Source organism: Salvia hispanica, chromosome 6, assembly GCF_029641045.1.
Source record: "Salvia hispanica isolate PSC_SH4W2 chromosome 6, Shi_PSC_v1, whole genome shotgun sequence".
In the NCBI taxonomy this organism is placed as follows: Eukaryota; Viridiplantae; Streptophyta; class Magnoliopsida; order Lamiales; family Lamiaceae; genus Salvia; species Salvia hispanica.
The window spans coordinates 34,942,720-34,964,730 of record NC_142697.1 but is presented as its reverse complement, the minus strand read 5'-3'; the positions used below and the strand labels follow the sequence as shown (position 1 = coordinate 34,964,730).

The 22,011-nt window shown below is 40.0% G+C and overlaps 1 long non-coding RNA gene and 1 pseudogene across 1 annotated transcript; both read right to left on the bottom strand.

Moving 5' to 3' along the window:
• Positions 1-147: 147 nt before the first annotated feature.
• LOC148923700 (benzyl alcohol O-benzoyltransferase pseudogene) lies at positions 148-19,715 on the bottom strand (annotated as a pseudogene).
• On the bottom strand, positions 1,096-3,599 carry LOC148923701 (uncharacterized). Its single transcript, XR_016132976.1, has 2 exons — positions 3,136-3,599; positions 1,096-3,067 (listed from the first exon to the last, which is right to left on the bottom strand). It is a non-coding gene; the product is annotated as an uncharacterized LOC148923701 (long non-coding RNA).
• Positions 19,716-22,011: the final 2,296 nt, after the last annotated feature.

The following is a 22,011-nucleotide window of genomic DNA, read 5'->3' as shown; positions in this document are numbered from 1 at the left end:
TACTAGATGACATTGTAGTGTGATATAACATTGAATGAATTACAGTAAAACAATTACTTCTTGCTGGATTAAACAAGGTTCGAAATCTCAGTGATTATTTGTTTCGTAATCTATTTAAATTTTAAGGTACATAGCATATGGTGTTGGTCACATAGATGAAGGTGTTGGAGCGGCAGTCATCATCACCCGAAGATGTTTCTCGAATACTTCCATGGATTTGAGAGGTAGGCTAACCGGAACCACGAAACCGTCCTTAAAGCCCACGTACATAGCTGCTCGAAGATTATCGGTCGCCCAACCATACGCTGCCGGCCCCACCCAACATCCATTTTCTTGAACCCCACGTGCGTCAAATTCGTCACCATGTAAGTGTTCGCCGCCGTCAAATTAGGCCGATCTCGCATCACCATCAACTCCACCGCTTAGTGCAGAGGATTCTTTGATAGCTCGCCTGCGTCGTTATTGCCACCGGTGCCGCTGCAACATTGCCGTAGTACGCCACCGGAAGCTGCGGCTTTATTTTCCTCCGGCTATCCATGACGCCTATGAATCTAATCTCTTCGTCGGGATCGAGGGAGTCTGGCAGTGCCACGTGCAGCCAGCCACGATCTCGAATTTGGAGCAGCGCTGAAGGTGCGGCAGCAGGCTGCGGCAGGGCGGAGATTTCGGCTGAGGTAAAAAAGGAGCGCTCTGCCATCTGATCGAACGGGACGTGGGCTCCGCTACATGTGCCAGTTGCGACGTCATATTCACGATGTGCGAATTGGGAAAGGCCGATACCGTCGCACATTGTGTGATTGAAACAGTTGGAAAAGACAAATCCTCCGCATTTTAGTCTCGTATCATGTACATGTGTTCATTCATGAGATTGAATCTCACATTAATCATATATGGATAATCATGTGATAATTAGTCATAATCATCACTCCAACTAAAATAATCTCACACCTTAATCCAAAAATAAATCTCATGATTATTTTGTCTAACAAACCGAATAGCCATAAAATTACTCAAAAAGAGGTTGTTTAACTAAAAACAGATAAAATCTCTTAAAGATGGTAATCGAGAGAGGTGTAGCAAGATTGGTTAGGCATATTGAAAGTAGAAGTCGCAAGAGAAAAATATTTCTTGAATATTTTCTTGTGCGTTTGAGATGTCTTATTCTCCTTGTATTTATAGGGAAATATGAGACAATACAACCACACCAATAAATACATTTTTGGAACTTAACAATACTAGGGACTCTATCAATAAGTTCTAGGAACTCCAAAAACAACAAATAGTGGGCGGCCATTAATTACTTGATTTTCCAACACTCCCCCTCAAGTTGAGCAACGGTATCTCCGATGCTTAACTTGCCAAGAAATTCTTTGAAGATTTTAGGACTCAGTGCCTTCGTCAATATGTCTGCAAGTTGCTCCTCAGATCGGACAAATGGGAATTCGACAATGTCACTCTCAAGCTTCTCTTTTATGAAATGACGATCGACTTCTACATGTTTAGTTCTGTCATGTTGTACTAGATTTTCTGAAATACTGATTGCCGCCTTATTGTCACAAAAAAGTTGACTTTTTCATGTAGGTGGAAAGCCAACTTTTGTTAACAATCTTCTAAGCCAAAGTATCTCCATTAGGCCATTTCTGATCCCTCGAAATTCGGCTTCCGCACTTGATAGGGCTACCACTTTCTGCTTCTTGCTCCTCCAAGTGACTAAGTTACCTCCAACAAAGGTGAATACCCTCCAGTGGATTTTCTATCCACGGGGTTGCTTGCCGAATCGGCATCAGTGTACCCATCAATTTCCAAATCTTCTTTCTTCTCTAAGAATACCCCATAACCAGTTGTTCCTTTTAAATACCTCACGATTCTCATGACAACATTCATACGATCTTCCTGAGGTTGATGCATGAATTGACTCACAACTCCAACTGCATATGAGATATCGGGCCGAGTATGAGCAAGATAGATAAGTTTTCCTACTAACCGTTGATACCTTTCACGATCTGTAGGCTCAGCTCCATCCACAATCTTCAACCCATGGTTGGGTACCATTGGGGTTTCAGCAGGCTTGCAATCTAGCAGGCCCGTTTCGGCTAGCATGTCGAGTACGTACTTCTTTTGCCTTAGAAATATTCCGTGTTGGGATCTCAACACTTCAATTCCTAGGAAGTACTTCAAAGCTCCCAAGTCCTTCATTTCAAATTCCTTGAAAAGATTCTCCTTTAGATTCTGGATTTCTTCGACATCGTCTTCTGTTATGATCATGTCGTCAACATAAATGATCAAACATGTTCTTTTGTCGTTCCTCTCTTTTAGGAATAGTGTGTGATCTGAATGACTTTGTTTGAAGCCATATTTGAACATGGCCTGGCAAAATCTTCCAAACCACACTTTGGGCGATTGCTTTAACCCATACAAGGTCTTTCTCAATCTGCACACTTGTCCTTTCCACAAACTCTTCATAAAAACCTGGCGGGACCTTCATGTAGACTTCCTTATTTTTCTCAAGTTCTCCATGGAGAAAGGTATTTGTAACATCAAACTGGTATAGTGGCCATTCCTTACCTGCAGCTACAGAAAGAAGAGTTCTTACCGTATCCAGTTTGGCCACAGGGGAGAAAGTTTCTTCATAGTCTACTCCAAACACCTGAGTATATCCCTTAGCAACCAATCTTGCCTTGTATCTCTCGATTGAACCATCTGCACGTCTTTTTATGGTGAAGATCCAACGACATCCTACTGGTTTCTTTTCCGGAGATAGAGTACACTTTTCCCACGTTTCATTTTTTATCAGGGCATCAATCTCCTTCTTCATGGCCTCCCTCCAGTGCTTGTGTTTATTGCCTCCTCGAACGACTGCGGAATTTCTTCTTCTTCGTAAAGTGCAGCTTCAAATTCCCTAGCCATTTCGGTAAGGTGTCCTTGGGTAAGATTTGCAACAGAGTATCTAGATTTCCGCCCTTTCCAGTCTGGCGAATATATTCGAGGAGGAATGCCCCTTGTACTTCTTTGGGGCAATTTACCATGCCCGGTCTGTTGTTCCGTCGGTGGCTTATCTGTATCACTTCTATTTTTCCTGTCACTGTCAGTGGTGGTTTCAGGTATATTATCAATATCCGGATCAGAAGTTTTTACCTCATGATTTAAAGATTGGTTAGATAGCTCAGTAGTGTCCTGAGGCGGCATGTTCTGCGCTTGGGGATTTGACTGTCCGGTAGTACTGCTAACTTCCTCTATTGGACCGACTTCTGTGACAGGGTTTTCGTCTGGATGACTGGTTTGGTTATTTTCTCCGTCCCCCTGCATGGTTTCTTCCCAAAGAGGTAGTCAATTTATAGCGGCACTACTCGATTTTTCTGACTCACTCTCCCCCTAACTGCTACATTGGCTATAGAAGTATTCATTTTCAACAAAGTCGCAGTTCATAGTGGTGTACATACGATCTGTCGAAGGATCATAGCACCGATAACCTTTCTAATTTTTCCCATAACCCAAGAAGACACATTTGACAGCACAAGGTGAGAATTTGTTACAGTCATGTTTGGGGATGTGAACAAACACGGTACAACCAAAACTTTTGGTGTCAAGATGGAGGGAGGATGGTACCGAGTTTTGAGAAGAGAAGATATCTAGAGGAGTTTTGAAGTTAAGGATCCCGGTGGGGAGACGATTTAGAAGATAGACTGCAGTGGCGATGGCTTCTGGCCAGAAGGATTTTGGGATGTTTGATTCAATGAGGAGGGCACGGGTGATTTCTAGGATATATCGATTTTTCCGCTCGGCTACCCCATTTTGTTCTGGTGTATATGCACACGAAGTTTGGTGGACTAGGCCATTTTTAGTGAAGAAAGATGTCATCCTAGAGTTCACATATCCCCTTCCGTTATCAAATCTAAGGATTTGAATTTTGGAGTTATACTGGGTTTGGACAAGACGGTAGAACTGAGTAAAATTTTCAAAAACTTCTAATTTTGTTTTCAAAAAATAAAGCCAAGTCATACGCGAAAAATCATCAATAAATAAAAAAAATATCGAAAACCTTGTCCTCCAGTAACCGGGGCAGGGCCCCACATGCCAGAGTGAACCAAAGCAAAAGGTGATTTTTCTCTAGTATTGATCAATTTGAAGGAATGTATGTGACTTTTTGCCAAAACACAAGTTTCACAATTCAAATCATGCGTAGAAGAAATTAAATCAGGAAAGAGTAGGCGAAGATATCTTATGGATGGGTGCCCTAACCGGCGATGCAAGAGCCAAATCTGTCTGTCGTTAGTTAGTCCGTGAGTTAGCATCGCAGTACTCTGTTGGACTATCTCATCCACGTAGTACAGTGCATGTCGCTCAGTGCCACGCCCAACTATCGTCCCATTCTTGATATCCTGTAACATACAAAAATGAGGTTGCATTAGCAATTTGCAGTTGAGATCTCTTGTTACATGACTGACTGACAAAAGTTTGTGGGACAAAGAAGGAACATAAAGACAATTCGAGAGGCGAAGGGTTGGTGAGATAGTGATAGTGCCCGCCCCCTCTACATGTGCTAATTCCCCACTGGCGGTTTGGACAAAGCTTTTTGTGGACTGAGAAATATGGAGGAAGTCCTATGTATCAAAGGACATGGTATCGGTTGCCCCACAGTCAAAAATCCAATGATGGTCTTTAGGACCTAAGTTTGAGGAAGATGAGTACGCTAAAGCTTGGAATGTGTTTGTACATGTAATGGAAGGCTGAAATTCAAAAGATCGGGGTGTGTTCTCGGAACTTTCGAAATTTGGGGGGATGTTCTCGGAAATTTGGACAAAATGGGGTTTTTTGTGCAATTTTTTGGTTAACTGGGGTGGGCTTGGTAATATCTGAGTTGACTGGGGGGATTCTGATAGGGACTATTGGGGTGGGGTTTATTTTGAGATTTTCTCAAACATGGAGGGCTGATTTGCAAAATGGAGGGGTTGATTTTAGAAAGCCCCAATTTAGGTCATTCCTTCAAATTTGTGACTTTTGGAATCCGTCGATTCATCTGTGAGTTCTGTCGGGGCGCTGGCCCGGCGCCTCCTCCGCTTCTTGCTCCTTCCCAACCGTACAATCTCCGCCGCCGACGCTCCTTCACCCTCCGACGCCGACGTTTCTTCAGCATGTGACTGCCCATATCGACAATTGGTGCTGCTGTCAGTCGGTGGCGTTGAACACGTCTGCACCTTTTGGTTGTTCTTTGACATCGCGAATTTCAACACTCTCCGGTGGACTAGTGATCGTGCTCCATCTGTCTACGGTTGGGCCACGGGAAGCTGTGGAAATAGGTTGTGCAGCGGCCAAAAGTCCATGACATTCTACACTTCGATTATGGTTGTGTGTGGCAGATTCGCCGTCAGACTTCTTCGGAGCTGTGGCAGATTCGCCGTCGGACTTCTTCGGAGCTGTGGCAGATTCGCCGACAGGAGAAGAGACTAGATTTAGATTTGGGGATTTCTTAGGAATGCAGGGGCTCGTGGCTATTGCTGCAGTAAGATTGGATTCCACACCGAAGTTCTTCGGTTGGTAGGATTGTTGGGTTTGATTTGTGTTGGTTTTGTACAAATCAATTAGATGTGAGATTGTCTCGATCAAAAGTTCGAGAGTGTGTATTTGGCTGACCTCCATTTGAGGTTTTTTTTAGATTTTCTGCTCTGATACCATCTTAAAGATGGTAATCGAGAGAGGTATAGGAAGATTGGTTAGGCATATTGAAAGTAGAAGTAGCAAGAGAAAAATATTTCTTGAATATTTTCTTGTGCGTTTGAGATGTCTTATTCCCCTTGTATTTATAGGGAAATATGAGACAATACAACCACACCAATAAATACATTTTTGGAACTTAACAATACTAGGGATTCTATCAATAAGTTCTAGGAACTCCAAAAACAACAAATAGTGGGCGGCCATTAATTACTTGTTTTTACAACAAAATCAAAGAAAGAAAAAGAAAACATATTTATTTCAATGAAATGCTATTATTTTGAGCAGTACCAAAAGACGTTTTATACACATACTCCCTTCGTCCATAAAATAATGTCCATATTTGCCTTTTGGCCGGTCCACAATAAAGTCCACATTTATTTTTTCATTTTTGGTAAATAGACCACACTTTTCACTAACTCATTATGTTTACATTCTATTATAAAACCAATATATAACGTGGGACACATTTCACAAACTTTTTTAACTCACTTTGCTTCACATTTCTTAAAACTCATACGGAATCAAAGAGAGACTTTAAATCGTGGGCGGATGGAATAACTAATACTCTCCGGTCCCCATTAAATGTCTCATATTTGACAGATGCGGTTTTAAGAAATTGTTTCACTTTGTAAATTAAAATGGGTGGAAAAAGTTTGTGGAATGTGGATCCCATATTTATATAATAATTTTATAATGGTTATGTAACGACCCGCCCATTTAGGGTATAATAAATGCGGCGTTCGCTAACTAGGTAGACTTAAAAGCATTAAAGATCATAAACTAGGGTTTCAATAGAAAGGGGTTTGACCAAAACATTAAATGAACAATTAAGTAGAGTAAGAATCATGCCTTAGCAAAGGAATCCAACAAAAGACTTATTTAAAATAAAAGCTTAACAAAGTTTTCAAAATAATATCTCTAACTGTTCATACCCCAAAATATACCCACGAAAAGAAAGAATAGAAGTATTTATCCCAACAAAAGATCACAGTTTTCATAATCAATAGCGGAAGCGACCAAGAAAGAAGTGAGGCTATGTATGAGGACACAACGACACCTTAAGTACCAACAGATCATTTTATTATTCTCTACTCAACACCGCCGCCCGCTCGTCACCACTCAACCTGCACATAAGGAAAACACATGCAGGGCTGAGTACGATAATCATACTCAATGGGCTCATTGCCGAAAACAGTTTTATCACAAATATAGTTATTATTATGCCATTTTCAAGTGTCCGTCGGGGTTTTAACTTTAGAAAGACCCGAGGCACCAAAATATCTTCTTTCTCAAATATCACGGTCGCGCAACCATTTTTCTCATAGACGTTTTCCATATCCTCATTCTACATGACAAGGAATGCGGCCGCAATCCAGGTCACTAGACCGGCCAACCCGTACGCTGACTCTCGGTCTAACATTGGTGTACACTAACCCAAGTAGAGTTTGCAGCTCTACAAGGATCCGAATTCGATTAAATCAATAGTGGCATAGCCACGAGGGATAGGCACGACAAAACAAATCAAGGCATGATAACACATATTTCATTCTCATCAATATCAGTTTAGGACAATGTCCTTATTTTAAAAGAAAGCCCACCTCTTCCGCTTATCTCGAGAGTATTCTCTTCTCCTCGTTTATCACGCTGAGAGCGCGAAGTATCACCTTTAAATTAGGCGTATCACAAATCAGTTTCAATCATTGATTTCAAAATATGCATGTTTCCCATATTTCCCTTTTTCCCCTCGATTATTTTCAAAATCATTACTATCAAAATCAAAGTATGATTAACATACCACTTTTTATTTAAATAATCATTCCAAAATCACCAATAATTCGTAACACGCATGAGTGTTTCACACACATAACACACGCACACGAACACAACAATTGTGCACGCCGATCGAGGCGTGCACACACACACTCTCGGCCACACACACACACACACATCCATGCATCGCAAAATTCACCAATTAAAACCCCTTTCACTCGTTCTAGATGCATGCGGATTCAAGAATACCGATTGATCGGTAGAAGAAGAGAAAATCAAAATTTAAAGTACCTTATCCAAAAGAACGAACGGTAGAAACAAGGAATTAGTCTTGATTCTTCAATAATCTCTTGAATTTCACTTGAATTCTTCTCAATTGATGAAGAAATCTTGAAGAAAACTTGAAGAAAATATGGAGAAAGTGGGAGAGAGATTTTCGAAATTGATGAGAGAGTGGGGCGCCGGTTTTTGATCTCTAGGGTTAGGGTTTCTCTCCTATTTATAGAGTCACAAATAATAATATCCAATAATTAAATAATTAGAGATTTGGGGAAGATTTGTTGGTTATAGGGGCCGAAAATTTGGAGGTGGTTAGGAGAGAATTTTCGAAATCTAGGCTATTAATTTAGCCTATGATTTAAATTCAAATATTTCATGGAGTAGAATAATATATCACGGAGTAAGAATAAAATAATTAAATCTCCCCAAGTATAGCCAAAAGTGGCGTGATTTACTTCTCTCCACAAAGAATTAAATTCAAATCCTAATTTAATTAGGATATGATAAGATCTTCTTAGATATGGCAAGATATGCTAGGATATTTTAGCATATTTATATTTATTCATGGAATAGAATAAATAAGGAATCAATAAAATAACAAATAATTTCTCTCTCCCTTCTAGATGAGATTTTCGAAAATCTCATGAATATCAAAGATGGAAAATTCGAAAATTCCATGTAGGATTTATAGGGTATTTGGACTTTGGATTTAATTTGGATAATTATCCCAAACAAAATAATTAAATCCAAGAATAATATTATTTCTTCTCCAATAATCATGATGGCCGAAAATTCCACATGCTTTAATTAATGCTCCTATTAAATTCTCACTCATTCCTTAGAAAATAATTCCCCACAATTATATTACTCCGCATAAAAAATTCACATATTCAGATCAATCATCTCTTCATTTCCACTCCATTTTCTCATCGTATTGACCTTTCAACGGTCACATCATTTTTCCACATCTTTGACTATTCAATAGCCACGTCAACATTTCAACAAGTTGACTATTCAACTCAATCAAAATTCCCATACGCAATTAGGTCACATAGACACTATGCAATTAATCACTCATCAATTAATTCACATATCATAGCATTTAAGGCATTTAATGCAAAAATTTTATAACCCGAAAATTAGGGTTTGAAAAAGTGGGGCGTTACATTCCACCACCCTTAAAAGAAATTTCGTCCCGAAATTTGGTACCTCATGGAAAAAGTTCCGGGTACAGTTCCTTCATCTTGTCCTCAAGCTCCCATGTGGCTTCTTCATAATCGTGGTTCCTCCATAGCACTCTCACGCTAGCAATGGATTTATTTCTCAAATTCTGAACCTTCCGGTCCAAGATCATTTGGGGTCTCTCTTCATAGCTCAAGTCGGAATTCAACGCGACTTCTTCGTAGTGAATCACGTGCTTCGGATAGAACACATATTTTCGCAACTGCGATACGTGAAAGACGTTGTGCACGTTTCCAAGACTTGGCGATAAAGCCAATCGATAGGCTACGGGTCCTATTCCTTCTAGAATCTCGTAAGGCCCGATAAAACGTGGTTTCAATTTTCCTTTCACACCAAAACGTGTTATCCCTTTCGACGGGGACACTTTGAGAAAGACTTTATCACCGGCTTGGAATTGTAGGTCGATTCGTCGGACGTCAGCGTATGACTTTTGTCTGTCCTGAGCTTCCTTTATTCTAGCACGAATTTGTCGAACGACTTCTATCATTTCCTCGACTGCATCGGGTCCTAGCACCCGTCGCTCGCCAACTTCATCCCAGTAGAGCGGCGATCTACATTTTCTTCCATATAAGGCTTCATAAGGCGCCATGTTGATTGTTGCTTGGAAGCTGTTATTGTATGCAAATTCAATCAACGGTAGTACGGTCTCCCAACTTCCACCGCGGTCGAGTATCACGGCTCTCAACATATCCTCGAGAGTTTGGATCGTCCTCTCGGATTGCCCATCAGATTGCGGGTGAAATGCCGTGCTGAAATTCAGTTGCGTTCCCAACTCGCGCTGTAGACTAATCCAAAATTTCGATGTGAACTTCGGGTCACGATCGGACGTAATCGTCACTGGAACTCCGTGCAATCGCACAATCTCCTTTATGTAGATACGAGCCAGCTTGCTCGATCCATGAGTCACCAGAATCGGTATGAAATGCGCACTCTTGGTGAGTCGGTCTATAATCACCCAAATTGCGGTGTTCCCATTTAGGGTCTTTGGCAAGGCCGTCACAAAATCCATAGCGATATGCTCCCATTTCCACTCGGGTATTTCCAACAGTTGTAATTTTCCATGCGGTCGTTGATGTAATGCCTTCACCTGTTGGCAGGCTAAGCAACGTTCTACAAATGCCGCAATATCTCTCTTCATGCCATTCCACCAAAAGGACTTTTTCAAGTCTTGGTACATCTTCGTACTTCCAGGGTGAGCAGTGTATGGAGTTTCGTGAGCTTCACACAAAATCTCGTTCTTAAGTTCCTCGTTGTTCGGTACGCACAACCTTCCTTCAAAGGTGAGGGCATTGTCGGACTCCTCACCAAATTTTCCGGATTCACCGGTTCTCACTTCAATTCGGATTTCCTCTAGTTCCTTATCCATTCGTTGCGCTGCAACGATTTTCGTCTTCAGATCTGGTTTAACCACCAAAGTGGCAATTCTCCCTTCCACTGTCTCGGGTGCTCTTATCACTTCTAATCGCATTTTGCTAAACTCTCGTATCAAGCTTTCCTCTTCCGTTAGGAAAGTAGCTATTTGCGAATGATCTCTGCGGCTCAAAGCATCTGCCACTACATTTGCTTTGCCGGGGTGGTAGTTGATACCACAATCATAATCTTTCACTAGTTCGAGCCATCTTCGCTGTCGCATATTCAAGTCTCTCTGCTCGAAGAAATACTTTAAGCTCTTGTGGTCCGTAAAGATTTCACATCTCACTCCGTAGAGATGATGCCTCCAAATCTTTAGGGCATGTACCACTGCTGCTAACTCCAAATCGTGTGTTGGGTAGTTCAACTCGTGTGGTCTTAATTGTCGCGACGCGTAAGCGATCACTTTGTTATTTTGCATCAATACGCATCCTAATCCAACCTTCGAAGCGTCGGTGTAGACTACGTAATTCACTCCAGATTCGGGCACAGCTAACACTGGCGCGGTTGTCAACTTTTCCTTCAAGAGTTGAAAGCTTGCTTCACACTCTGGGGTCCAATTCACTTTGACTCCTTTCTTGAGTTGTTGCGTCATTGGTCTCGCTATCTTGGAGAATCCTTCAATGAATCTTCAGTAGTATCCTGCCAATCCTAGGAAACTCCGAATTTCGTTTGGTGTTGAAGGCGACTTCCATCGCTGTACCGCCTCAACCTTGGCGGGATCCACTCGGATTCCTTCTGCCGACACAATGTGTCCTAGAAAATTCACTTCCTTTAGCCAAAATTCACACTTGCTGAATTTGGCGTACAACTTCTCGGTCCTCAACGTCTCCAACGTGATTCGTAGGTGCTCCTCATGCTCTTTCTCGTTCTTTGAGTAGACTAGCACGTCATCTATAAAGACTAAAACGAATTTATCCAAGTACGGATGGAATATTCGATTCATCAAATCCATGAACACTGCTGGGGCATTCGTCAATCCAAACGGCATCACCACAAACTCATAGTGGCCATATCTTGTGCAAAACGCAGTCTTGGGTATATCCTCCCTTCGAACTCGTAGTTGGTGATATCCGGACCTCAAGTCCATCTTTGAAAAGACTCCTGCTCCTCGCAGTTGATCAAACAAGTCATCTATCCTCGGCAGTGGATACTTGTTCTTTAGAGTCAACTTGTTTAACTCCCTATAGTCGATGCACATTCTCATCGATCCGTCCTTCTTCTTCACGAATAGTACTGGTGCGCCCCATGGCGAGACACTAGGTTTAATGAAACCTAAGTCCATAAGCTCCTGGAGTTGTATCTTTAACTCCTCCAACTCCTTTGGCGCCATTCTATATGGTGCCTTGGATACGGGTGCAGCTCCCGGTTCAAGGTCAATCGTGAACTCCAATTGCCTATCTGGCGGTGGTCCAGGTAACACTTCGGGAAAAACGTCGGGAAATTCTTTCACAACAGCAACATCTTCCATCCTCTCCTCGTTCTTCTCCTCTCCATGGAGGTAGACAAGATAGGCAGTTCGCCCTTTTTTCATCATTGCAGTCGCCTGCAGCGCGGATATGATGGCGGTCCGCCTGTTCATCGCGATTCCGTGGTATATGGTGGGTTCTCTTCCCGGAGCTTGTAGAGATATCTGCCTCTCCTTACAATGAATCATCGCAAAGTTCGTTGTCAGCCAGTCCATTCCCAAGATTATATCGATATCCTCCATTTTTATGACTCGTAAGTCATGAGCAACTATCTTAAGTTCTCCCATAAAAATTTCTACATTAGAGCACGTTCTAGATATTTCTATCATTCCTCCTACTGGTGAGGACACCATCATTCTACGTTCAGATTCGCTAGCAGGCAAGCTCAAAGTATGCACACATAGTTCAGATATAAACGAGTACGACGCGCCCGTATCAAACAACACAACAACAGGGGTGTTGAGAATTTCGCCCATACCTGTCAAATTCCCTTTCTCGCGTTCATCTTGCTCTTTTTTCGGCTTCTTCTGCTCCAACGCGAACGCTCTAGCTTGGGGAGGAAGTCTGGGGCGCTGAGGTTGTGGTTGTCGCGATGATGAGTCGCGATTTCCTCCAGATTCATTCTGCGGTGCCCTAGCTGGCTGACGGGATCCCTGATCATTCTGCCTTGATCCCGATCCTCTCTTGTTATTCGGACACTCCCTGGAAAAATGACCGTTTCCTCCACAAGTGTAGCACTTGATCACGTTCTGGTATCGGCATTCTCCGAAATGATACTTAGAGCACACATTGCATTGTGGTGCCGTAGGTCGGTAGTCTCCTCTCTGGCTAGACGTATGCTGCCCTCCTCTGTGCTGGGATCGATGCTGACTCGACTGGTGTCACTTTCCATCGTGCGAATTTCTATGCTCATCCCACTTCCGTTTCTCCCTGGAGTAGTGCGGTGGGGGTAACGATGAAGTTGCAATCTCCTTAGCTTTCTCCTTAGGCATTGCTGCCTCAATATCCAACGCGAGTGCCAAAGCTTTAGCGTATGTGAGTCTCCCTCGACTGGCCAATGACATCTTTATCTCGGACCTTAGCCCCTCCCGGAACTTGTTAGACAGCTTCTCGTCTGTGTCGACTTGATCAGGGGCGTATCGGGTCATGCTGTTGAGCGCTCGATCATACTCTGTCACCGTCATGCGTCCTTGAGTCAGATTGTTGAATTCGGATGCCTTCGCTTTCCGGTAGCTTTTCGGCACATACTTGTTGTATAGTTCGGTCTTGAAATCGTCCCACATCATTGCTTCCACTTGGCCTTGTGTCAAGGTCTTTATTCTTGTATCCCACCAAAAGTCGGCTGCCTCGGTTAGTTGATGAGTCACGCAAATCATCCGTTCCCTATCATTGCATCCCAAGATTGCGAAGATACGTTCTATCGCACGGATCCAAGATTCGGCTTTGGCCGGTTCTCCAAGTCCATCGAAGACGGGCGGTTTCTGTTCCAAGAACAGCTTCACTACTTCCCTATTAACCGGGGGTGGGGGAGGCGGTGGTGTCGGAATCGACTGCGTCACACTCTCCTCACTTGAAGGGGGAGGTGTCGGTTGACGGTTATGGCGTCTTGGCGGCATTCTGATTTATCAACACAAGAATTATTCCCATGATTCTAACAATAGTCACGTGGTATAGTTGAAATAACAAGGTTCATGGTTCAATTGTTTTGGAATATATGGCCAAGCGCAAGATATCAAAAGTTCGTCACATAGACGGATTGCAAAGAGTAGTGTCAATTATGATTATAAAATTTAGTTGCATCAAGGTCAATCAAAAGATCAATGTCTCATATTATCAAGGTAATTGCACTTAAGAAGCAGTTGTACAATTTCAAGTGGCGGGTACAGGGCATCATAAGGTATTCAAAAAAAAAATGGTATTACGGTAAGAGGCATGATGTGATGACATAGTGATAGATAATTTGTACCATGTACGAAAGGCAATCTATTGAATCAAAAATAATATCTCCCCATGGCATATTAATAAAAAATGTCGCCTCAAAGAGGTCTTAGTATCAAAAGCAGCAGAAAAACGAAAGAGTAGCAAAAATCATAAGGTAGCAAATCAATCCAAAAACATGGGGGAAGCCAAAACAAATATTCCACGACTATCACTCCTAGTCGATGTCGTTCATATCCTCCTCGGGGTCATCGTCCTCATCCATCTCCAAAGCAGGTCCTTCCTCGTCCGGTCCCTCATTCTCGCCATATTCACCAACATCTGGCGGCGGCGGTGTTATCGCACGCATGTCCTCCACATTTCCATGGATAACCAAAGGGTGAGCCACATTAGCCTTAAGCCTTGGCCTATTAGGGACACGATCAACATGCGGCTCCTTATCGCGACGATACCTCCATCGGCGAGCTTGGCCTGGCGGATACTTGTGCGCTGGGGGACTAAGCGGCGGTCCATCCCTCGCAGCTGCCATGGCTGGGAGTAGCACTCCAATCAATCCGATTATATCGCCTCGAGGCTTGTACTCCGGCGGACTGAACCACGTATATGGCAATGCAGCTTGGGCAGTCCATTCGCTCCAAGGACTCGGCAGAGTGTGGATCAATCTCGAGATCCCCGCGTGATGGGTAACTCCTCCATACGCGTATGCATCCATCCAACGATCGTAGAATTCGGTGACGTAGGTTAGGAGAAAGGACTTTCCATCCCACTCAAACTCTTGGTAGGTTTCGACAGGGAAAACCTTGTTCTTTGCGTAACGATCGCGCATCGGTGCGTAATAATGATTAAGCATCTACAAAAGAAATCTCAGCATCAGAACAAGGATCGAAGAAAAATATTAATAGTGTATAAGATTTCAACTGATGCTGAGAGTACGATGGATATATATATTTATATATGTATGCGTCGAACGACGAAGGTGTGGAGGTAATATCATATCAAGAAATAACGGAATTTTCTTTCCGTGCCAAAAGGTGTGCATATGTATATATATGTTTTCGTGTTTCAACGCTTCGCAATTCGTTCTCATAAGCCGCTCGCCTCGTATTCGGCGTTGGATGCCTCCAAGTTCGATATTATCACAAAATTCTCATTCACGGCACGACTTACAACTAGGTATAGCAGCGTGCTCAAGTTCCTTCTCATAAAGGTCGTTCATCACATTTCACGCAAATCACAATCACATAGAATTTCATAGAGTTTTATTGTTCAACTCATAACAGTCTCAACATATAATCACTTGCATAACAACATTTATTTCGCATTATCACATTTTGCAAGTTCACATGCAAGCATAATCATCACAATTTTCCAAATATCACAACAATCTCCCATTCGCTTCAACTTCCAATATTTCATAATTCAAATCAATATTCAAGAGATACTTGTTACCTCATTCATCGTGGTTGAGCGGAGACGAGTTGCGGTGTTGAGTCTTCGACGATTATCCATTAATTATTTTATACAACTTTCAAATTTTATTACAACAAGACTCTTGGGTCCAGAGCGAAAAGAACTGAGGCTCTGATACCAACTGTAACGACCCGCCCATTTAGGGTATAATAAATGCGGCGTTCGCTAACTAGGTAGACTTAAAAGCATTAAAAATCATAAACTAGGGTTTCAATAGAAAGGGATTTGACCAAAACATTAAATGAACAATTAAGTAGAGTAAGAATCATGCCTTAGCAAAGGAATCCAACAAAAGACTTATTTAAAATAAAAGCTTAACAAAGTTTTCAAAATAATATCTCTAACTGTTCATACCCCAAAATATACCCACGAAAAGAAAGAATAGAAGTATTTATCCCAACAAAAGATCACAGTTTTCATAATCAATAGCGGAAGCGACCAAGAAAGAAGTGAGGCTATGTATGAGGACACAACGACACCTTAAGTACCAACAGATCATTTTATTATTCTCTACTCAACACCGCCGCCCGCTCGTCACCACTCAACCTGCACATAAGGAAAACACATGCAGGGCTGAGTACGATAATCATACTCAATGGGCTCATTGCCGAAAACAGTTTTATCACAAAATAGTTATTATCATGCCATTTTCAAGTGTCCGTCGGGGTTTTTACTTTAGAAAGACCCGAGGCACCAAAATATCTTCTTTCTCAAATATCACGGTCGCGCAACCATTTTTCTCATAGATGTTTACCATATCCTCATTCTACATGACAAGGAATGCGGCCGCAATCCAGGTCACTAGACCGGCCAACCCGTACGCTGACTCTCGGTCTAACATTGGTGTACACTAACCCAAGTAGAGTTTGCAGCTCTACAAGGATCCGAATTCGATTAAATCAATAGTGGCATAGCCACGAGGGATAGGCACGACAAAACAAATCACGGCATGATAACACATATTTCATTCTCATCAATATCAGTTTAGGACAATGTCCTTATTTTAAAAGAAAGCCCACCTCTTCGGCTTATCTCGAGAGTATTCTCTTCTCCTCGTTTATCACGCTGAGAGCGCGAAGTATCACCTTTAAATTAGGCGTATCACAAATCAGTTTCAATCATTGATTTCAAAATATGCATGTTTCCCATATTTCCCTTTTTCCCCTCGATTATTTTCAAAATCATTACTATCAAAATCAAAGTATGATTAACATACCACTTTTTATTTAAATAATCATTCCAAAATCACCAATAATTCGTAACACGCATGAGTGTTTCACACACATAACACACGCACACGCACACGAACACAACAATTGTGCACGCCGATCGAGGCGTGCACACACACACTCTCGGCCACACACACACACACACATCCATGCATCGCAAAATTCACCAATTAAAACCCCTTTCACTCGTTCTAGATGCATGCGGATTCAAGAATACCGATTGATCGGTAGAAGAAGAGAAAATCAAAATTTAAAGTACCTTATCCAAAAGAACGAACGGTAGAAACAAGGAATTAGTTTTGATTCTTCAATAATCTCTTGAATTTCACTTGAATTCTTCTCAATTGATGAAGAAATCTTGAAGAAAACTTGAAGAAAATATGGAGAAAGTGGGAGAGAGATTTTCGAAATTGATGAGAGAGTGGGGCGCCGGTTTTTGATCTCTAGGGTTAGGGTTTCTCTCCTATTTATAGAGTCACAAATAATAATATCCAATAATTAAATAATTAGAGATTTGGGGAAGATTTGTTGGTTATAGGGGCCGAAAATTTGGAGGTGGTTAGGAGAGAATTTTCGAAATCTAGGCTATTAATTTAGCCTATGATTTAAATTCAAATATTTCATGGAGTAGAATAATATATCACGGAGTAAGAATAAAATAATTAAATCTCCCCAAGTATAGCCAAAAGTGGCGTGATTTACTTCTCTCCACAAAGAATTAAATTCAAATCCTAATTTAATTAGGATATGGTAAGATCTTCTTAGATATGGCAAGATATGCTAGGATATTTTAGCATATTTATATTTATTCATGGAATAGAATAAATAAGGAATCAATAAAATAACAAATAATTTCTCTCTCCCTTCTAGATGAGATTTTCGAAAATCTCATGAATATCAAAGATGGAAAATTCGAAAATTCCATGTAGGATTTATAGGGTATTTGGACTTTGGATTTAATTTGGATAATTATCCCAAACAAAATAATTAAATCCAAGAATAATATTATTTCTTCCCCAATAATCATGATGGCCGAAAATTCCACATGCTTTAATTAATGCTCCTATTAAATTCTCACTCATTCCTTAGAAAATAATTCCCCACAATTATATTACTCCGCATTAAAAATTCACATATTTAGATCAATCATCTCTTCATTTCCACTCCATTTTCTCATCGTATTGACCTTTCAACGGTCACATCATTTTTCCACATCTTTGACTATTCAATAGCCACGTCAACATTTCAACAAGTTGACTATTCAACTCAATCAAAATTCCCATACGCAATTAGGTCACATAGACACTATGCAATTACTCACTCACCAATTAATTCACATATCATAGCATTTAAGGCATTTAATGCAAAAATTTTATAACCCGAAAATTAGGGTTTGAAAAAGTGGGGTGTTACAGGTTATGAGTAGAATGAGTTAGTGGAATGTTGGAACCACTTACTAAAACTAGTAAAAATGAAATGAGATATTTATTGAGGAGTCCAAATAAAAAAAATATAAAATATAAAATATTTAATGGGACCAGAAAAAGTAGCATATTCTCAAATCTTATATTGAATTGACCAGAATTTGACCATAATCGGTTATAGAAGGAGTAACTAAAAGACTTATGTTAGTATGCCTTGAATCTGTATAGGATTATGTTTCCTAATTGGGATAAGATTATGTTTCCTAGGCCCAGTCTGTCTCACGTGTGCCTATATATATGGGAGTAGAGCACATAATTCTGTGATCTGACAGATCCAATCTGTAGCCATAATCTGAAAATCGCAGTCATAATACAATTTGTTCTCCGTTTTTGCCCGTGGACGTAGCCAACACAACGTTGGTGAACCACGTAAATTCTGTGTCTATTTACGTTCTTTTGTTTCTCGATTCACAATTTCCCTATTTGTCATAACAAACAGGTATCGGAGCCAGGTTAGGTGGCTATGGGTCGGGCCGCGACCCATGTTTGTGTCGACTGCGTCTGTCCCGATGTGATCTAGTTTGAGGGGGAGATTTGTTATGTACAAACTCCATCCCACATCGGGAGTCTGGGGGAAGTTGGAAGGTGTATATAATTCATGTCTAACCCCAATTAGTTTGAGGCCTTTTGGGAGTGACCTAAAAACAAATCCGTGCAGGCTTGACCCAAAGCGTATAATATCAAAAGTTTGTTGCAGTCGACGATCCTAACAAATTATCAAAGCCTGGTTTTCAGACTAGGGTTTTGAATTTCGCTGCTAGGGTTTTCTGGTAAATCGAAGATGTTTAGGGTTTTCTGGTAAATCGAAGATGTCTGCTCTGAACGTGAAGGTCGACAAATTTGGGAGAAGTTTCTTCGTCTAGCATTGTAATGATGCGTTTGAAAGGTGAATTCGGTTGATGGAAAATCTGAGGCAAGAATGGAGAAGTTTGTTCGTCTGATATTATGATGATGCATTTGGAAGAAGCGAGAATTCAAGTCAAGGTGGAGATTTGTTAGTATGCCTTGAATCTGTATAGGATTAGGTTTCCTAATTGGGATAAGATTATGTTTCCTAGGCCCAGTCTGTCTCATGTGTGCCTATATATATGGGAGTAGAGCACATAATTATGTGATATGACAGATCCAATCTGTAGCCATAATCTGAAAATCGCAGTCATAATACAATTTGTTCTCCGTTTTTGCCTGTGAACGTAGCCAACACAACGTTGGTGAACCACGTAAATTCTGTGTCTATTTACGTTCTTTTGTTTCTCGATTCACAATTGCCCTATTTGTCATAACAACTTATATAATAGAGATGATAAATATTGTACCTGAGTGAACATAAGTGGAATATCAAACAATATTCCTTAGTTGTTTGGCACATCAAGAGTAATGTCATCCGAGTTGGGGAAGGGTGGATAAAGGCCATTCTCTCCGAAATGTTGAAGCGTCACATCCGCGCCGGCCTCGACAAACACTACCCCTTGGCCGGTGCATTCGACCACAAGCTTCCGACCAGTGTGTTCCCTCAACTGCCCGGCCAACGGGTAGTAAAAGACCAAGGCTTTGAAAATAGCCTCACGAATAATTTTCACTGGATCTTTCCCTTCCATGGATGGATTCTTTTTGTAGAAATTTATTGTTGTAACATACATTCGTAGGAAGGTCTGGTCATCTAAACTCGAGCTCAACCCGTAATTATTATGCCCCAAACGGGTCGACATGATAAGAATACAAATATGATAAAGTCTGATTCTATTAATTTTGTGTATGTTCATGTCATATTTTTGTTTTTGTGTTTTATATTCCCCGTTCGCTATAATGTGTCCCACCTTGATCTGACTCGTTTTTTAAATATATATATAGAGCAAAATAAATAGAAGAAGTTATTGGAACGTGAGTCATATATTTATCTATTAATATTAGTATTGTAATAACATGTGAATGAATTGAATTAGTAGAATTAAAATTTATTACTATAAATAGTAAAAATAAATAACTTAATTATTAAAGGCATATCTAAAAATAAAAAAATTGAGACACATAATGATATATCGTGGTACTATTAAGTCAAATTCCTGACTATGTCACTTTACCTAGTAAGTAGGAGTAATTAATATGGGATGCACATATGTTTTTCACGCTTTTAAAATGGAAATTACTAGTAATTGGTGGTTAATTTGTACTTTGAAAATAAAGTAAATTTTAAATGGCCGTTTTTAGCTCTCCCTATATTTGCTGAAAATTCATGATCCAATTAAAAATGAGCTTAGTAGATAAGGACCATGGACCAAAATCTGGACAGGCCATCAGGATAGGATATTGACGGCAGAGTGTTGATAACGTGGAAACCCGGTAATCACGAGATTTTATGTAGCTTTATTTAGAGTGTTAATATAAAAAAGCTTTATTTAGAGTGTTAATATAAAAAAAAAGGTATAAAATAAAAATTAAAGAATTTTTATTTTTAGTACTGTTACTATCATTTTATTTGGAACAAAGAAAAAGGGAAGGTGATTTATCTATGAAAGTAGTACATAATATCTTTGTTTTCACCTATAACTGTTATTATTGATTCGAAATCATATTATATTATTTCGATATCTTCATTACAAAACCCCACGATGAAATTTAATTCAGATGATAAAAGAAAGAGCCAAAACATAGCATTTTTCAGAATAAAAAGCAAGAGTTTTGAACTTAAATCACTGTATGATATACTCGATCCCTCCGTCCGGCCACAAATGATCAATTTTTTTTCGGCAAATGAATTAAGAAAATAATATTTCATCTACTATTCTACGATATTTTTTTTCCCGATAGTTTAGTAGTTTAATTGTTTATTTCACTTGTAATATATATAATTTATCTGATCTGCTACCTGTCAAATTGCGTTCTAGAGTTTATATTATTTAATTTCGTATAATTAACTCTATGAATTTTCAAAAATCATGTTTTGAGATTCTCGAGAACATGGATTTTAAGCATTCCCAATATATGTATATATTTAACAATAAAAATATAAAATCAAGTACTATAAAATAAAAAATACAACTCCCATGTCGTGATAAATATGAGCTTTTTGTGAGACACTGTTTTGATGTAAAATTGATTTACTAAGAAAGATGAATAGGAAATATAGTGAAAGCAGTATTAGTGGATAATGGGTCCAAAATATTAGCACTAGTAGTGTTTAATTGGATTGTAATGATAGTAAGTTATAAATAAAATGACGTATATAAATAATGTGTTATTCAAATATTTCCTAAACAGAAAATTCTCTTATTTTTTTGAGATGAACTGGAAAGTAAATAATTAATACTTCCGTCCCCCAAATTTTGACACAGTTTACCATTTCGGTCTCACCCTGAAAATTTGACACACTTCACTTTTACCATTTTCGGTAGTGGACCCCATATTCCACATACTCGTTCCTACTCACATTTTATTATAAAACTAATACTTTAAAAGTAGGACCCACATCCCATCAATTTTTTCAACTCACTTTCCATTACATTTCTTAAAACCCGTGCCGGGTCAAAGTGTGTCAAAATTTGGGGGACGGAGGTAGTAATATTTATCAGGGACGGAATGGAGGGAGTGTAAAAGAATATGACTTGATTAATTTTTGATGAGCAATATATACTTTTGCTAGTTATCCCATTATTTTAATTTAAAACTACATATTGCATTCATATCTAATTTACATTCATTTTCCAGATTTGTATCTTAAAAATAAGAATTTTTAAAACGGCACAAGTTTTAATACAAAATTGGTAAAGTAAGATGGAGCAAGTTTTAATACCAAATTGGTAAAGTAAGAGAGATGAGTCCTATATCATAGAGAGAGATGAGTCCCATACCTAAAATGGAAAGTTTAGAAAAAAGTTTTTATTTTTAGAAAAAAGTTTCTATTTTCATGCATGCAGAGGTTTTTATTCGTCATGAGGGTCCCTGGATGCGCTCTTCTGCGGCGGAAACTTACCGGAATTTGTCGGAGCATTGTGAGTAGTAGTGGTC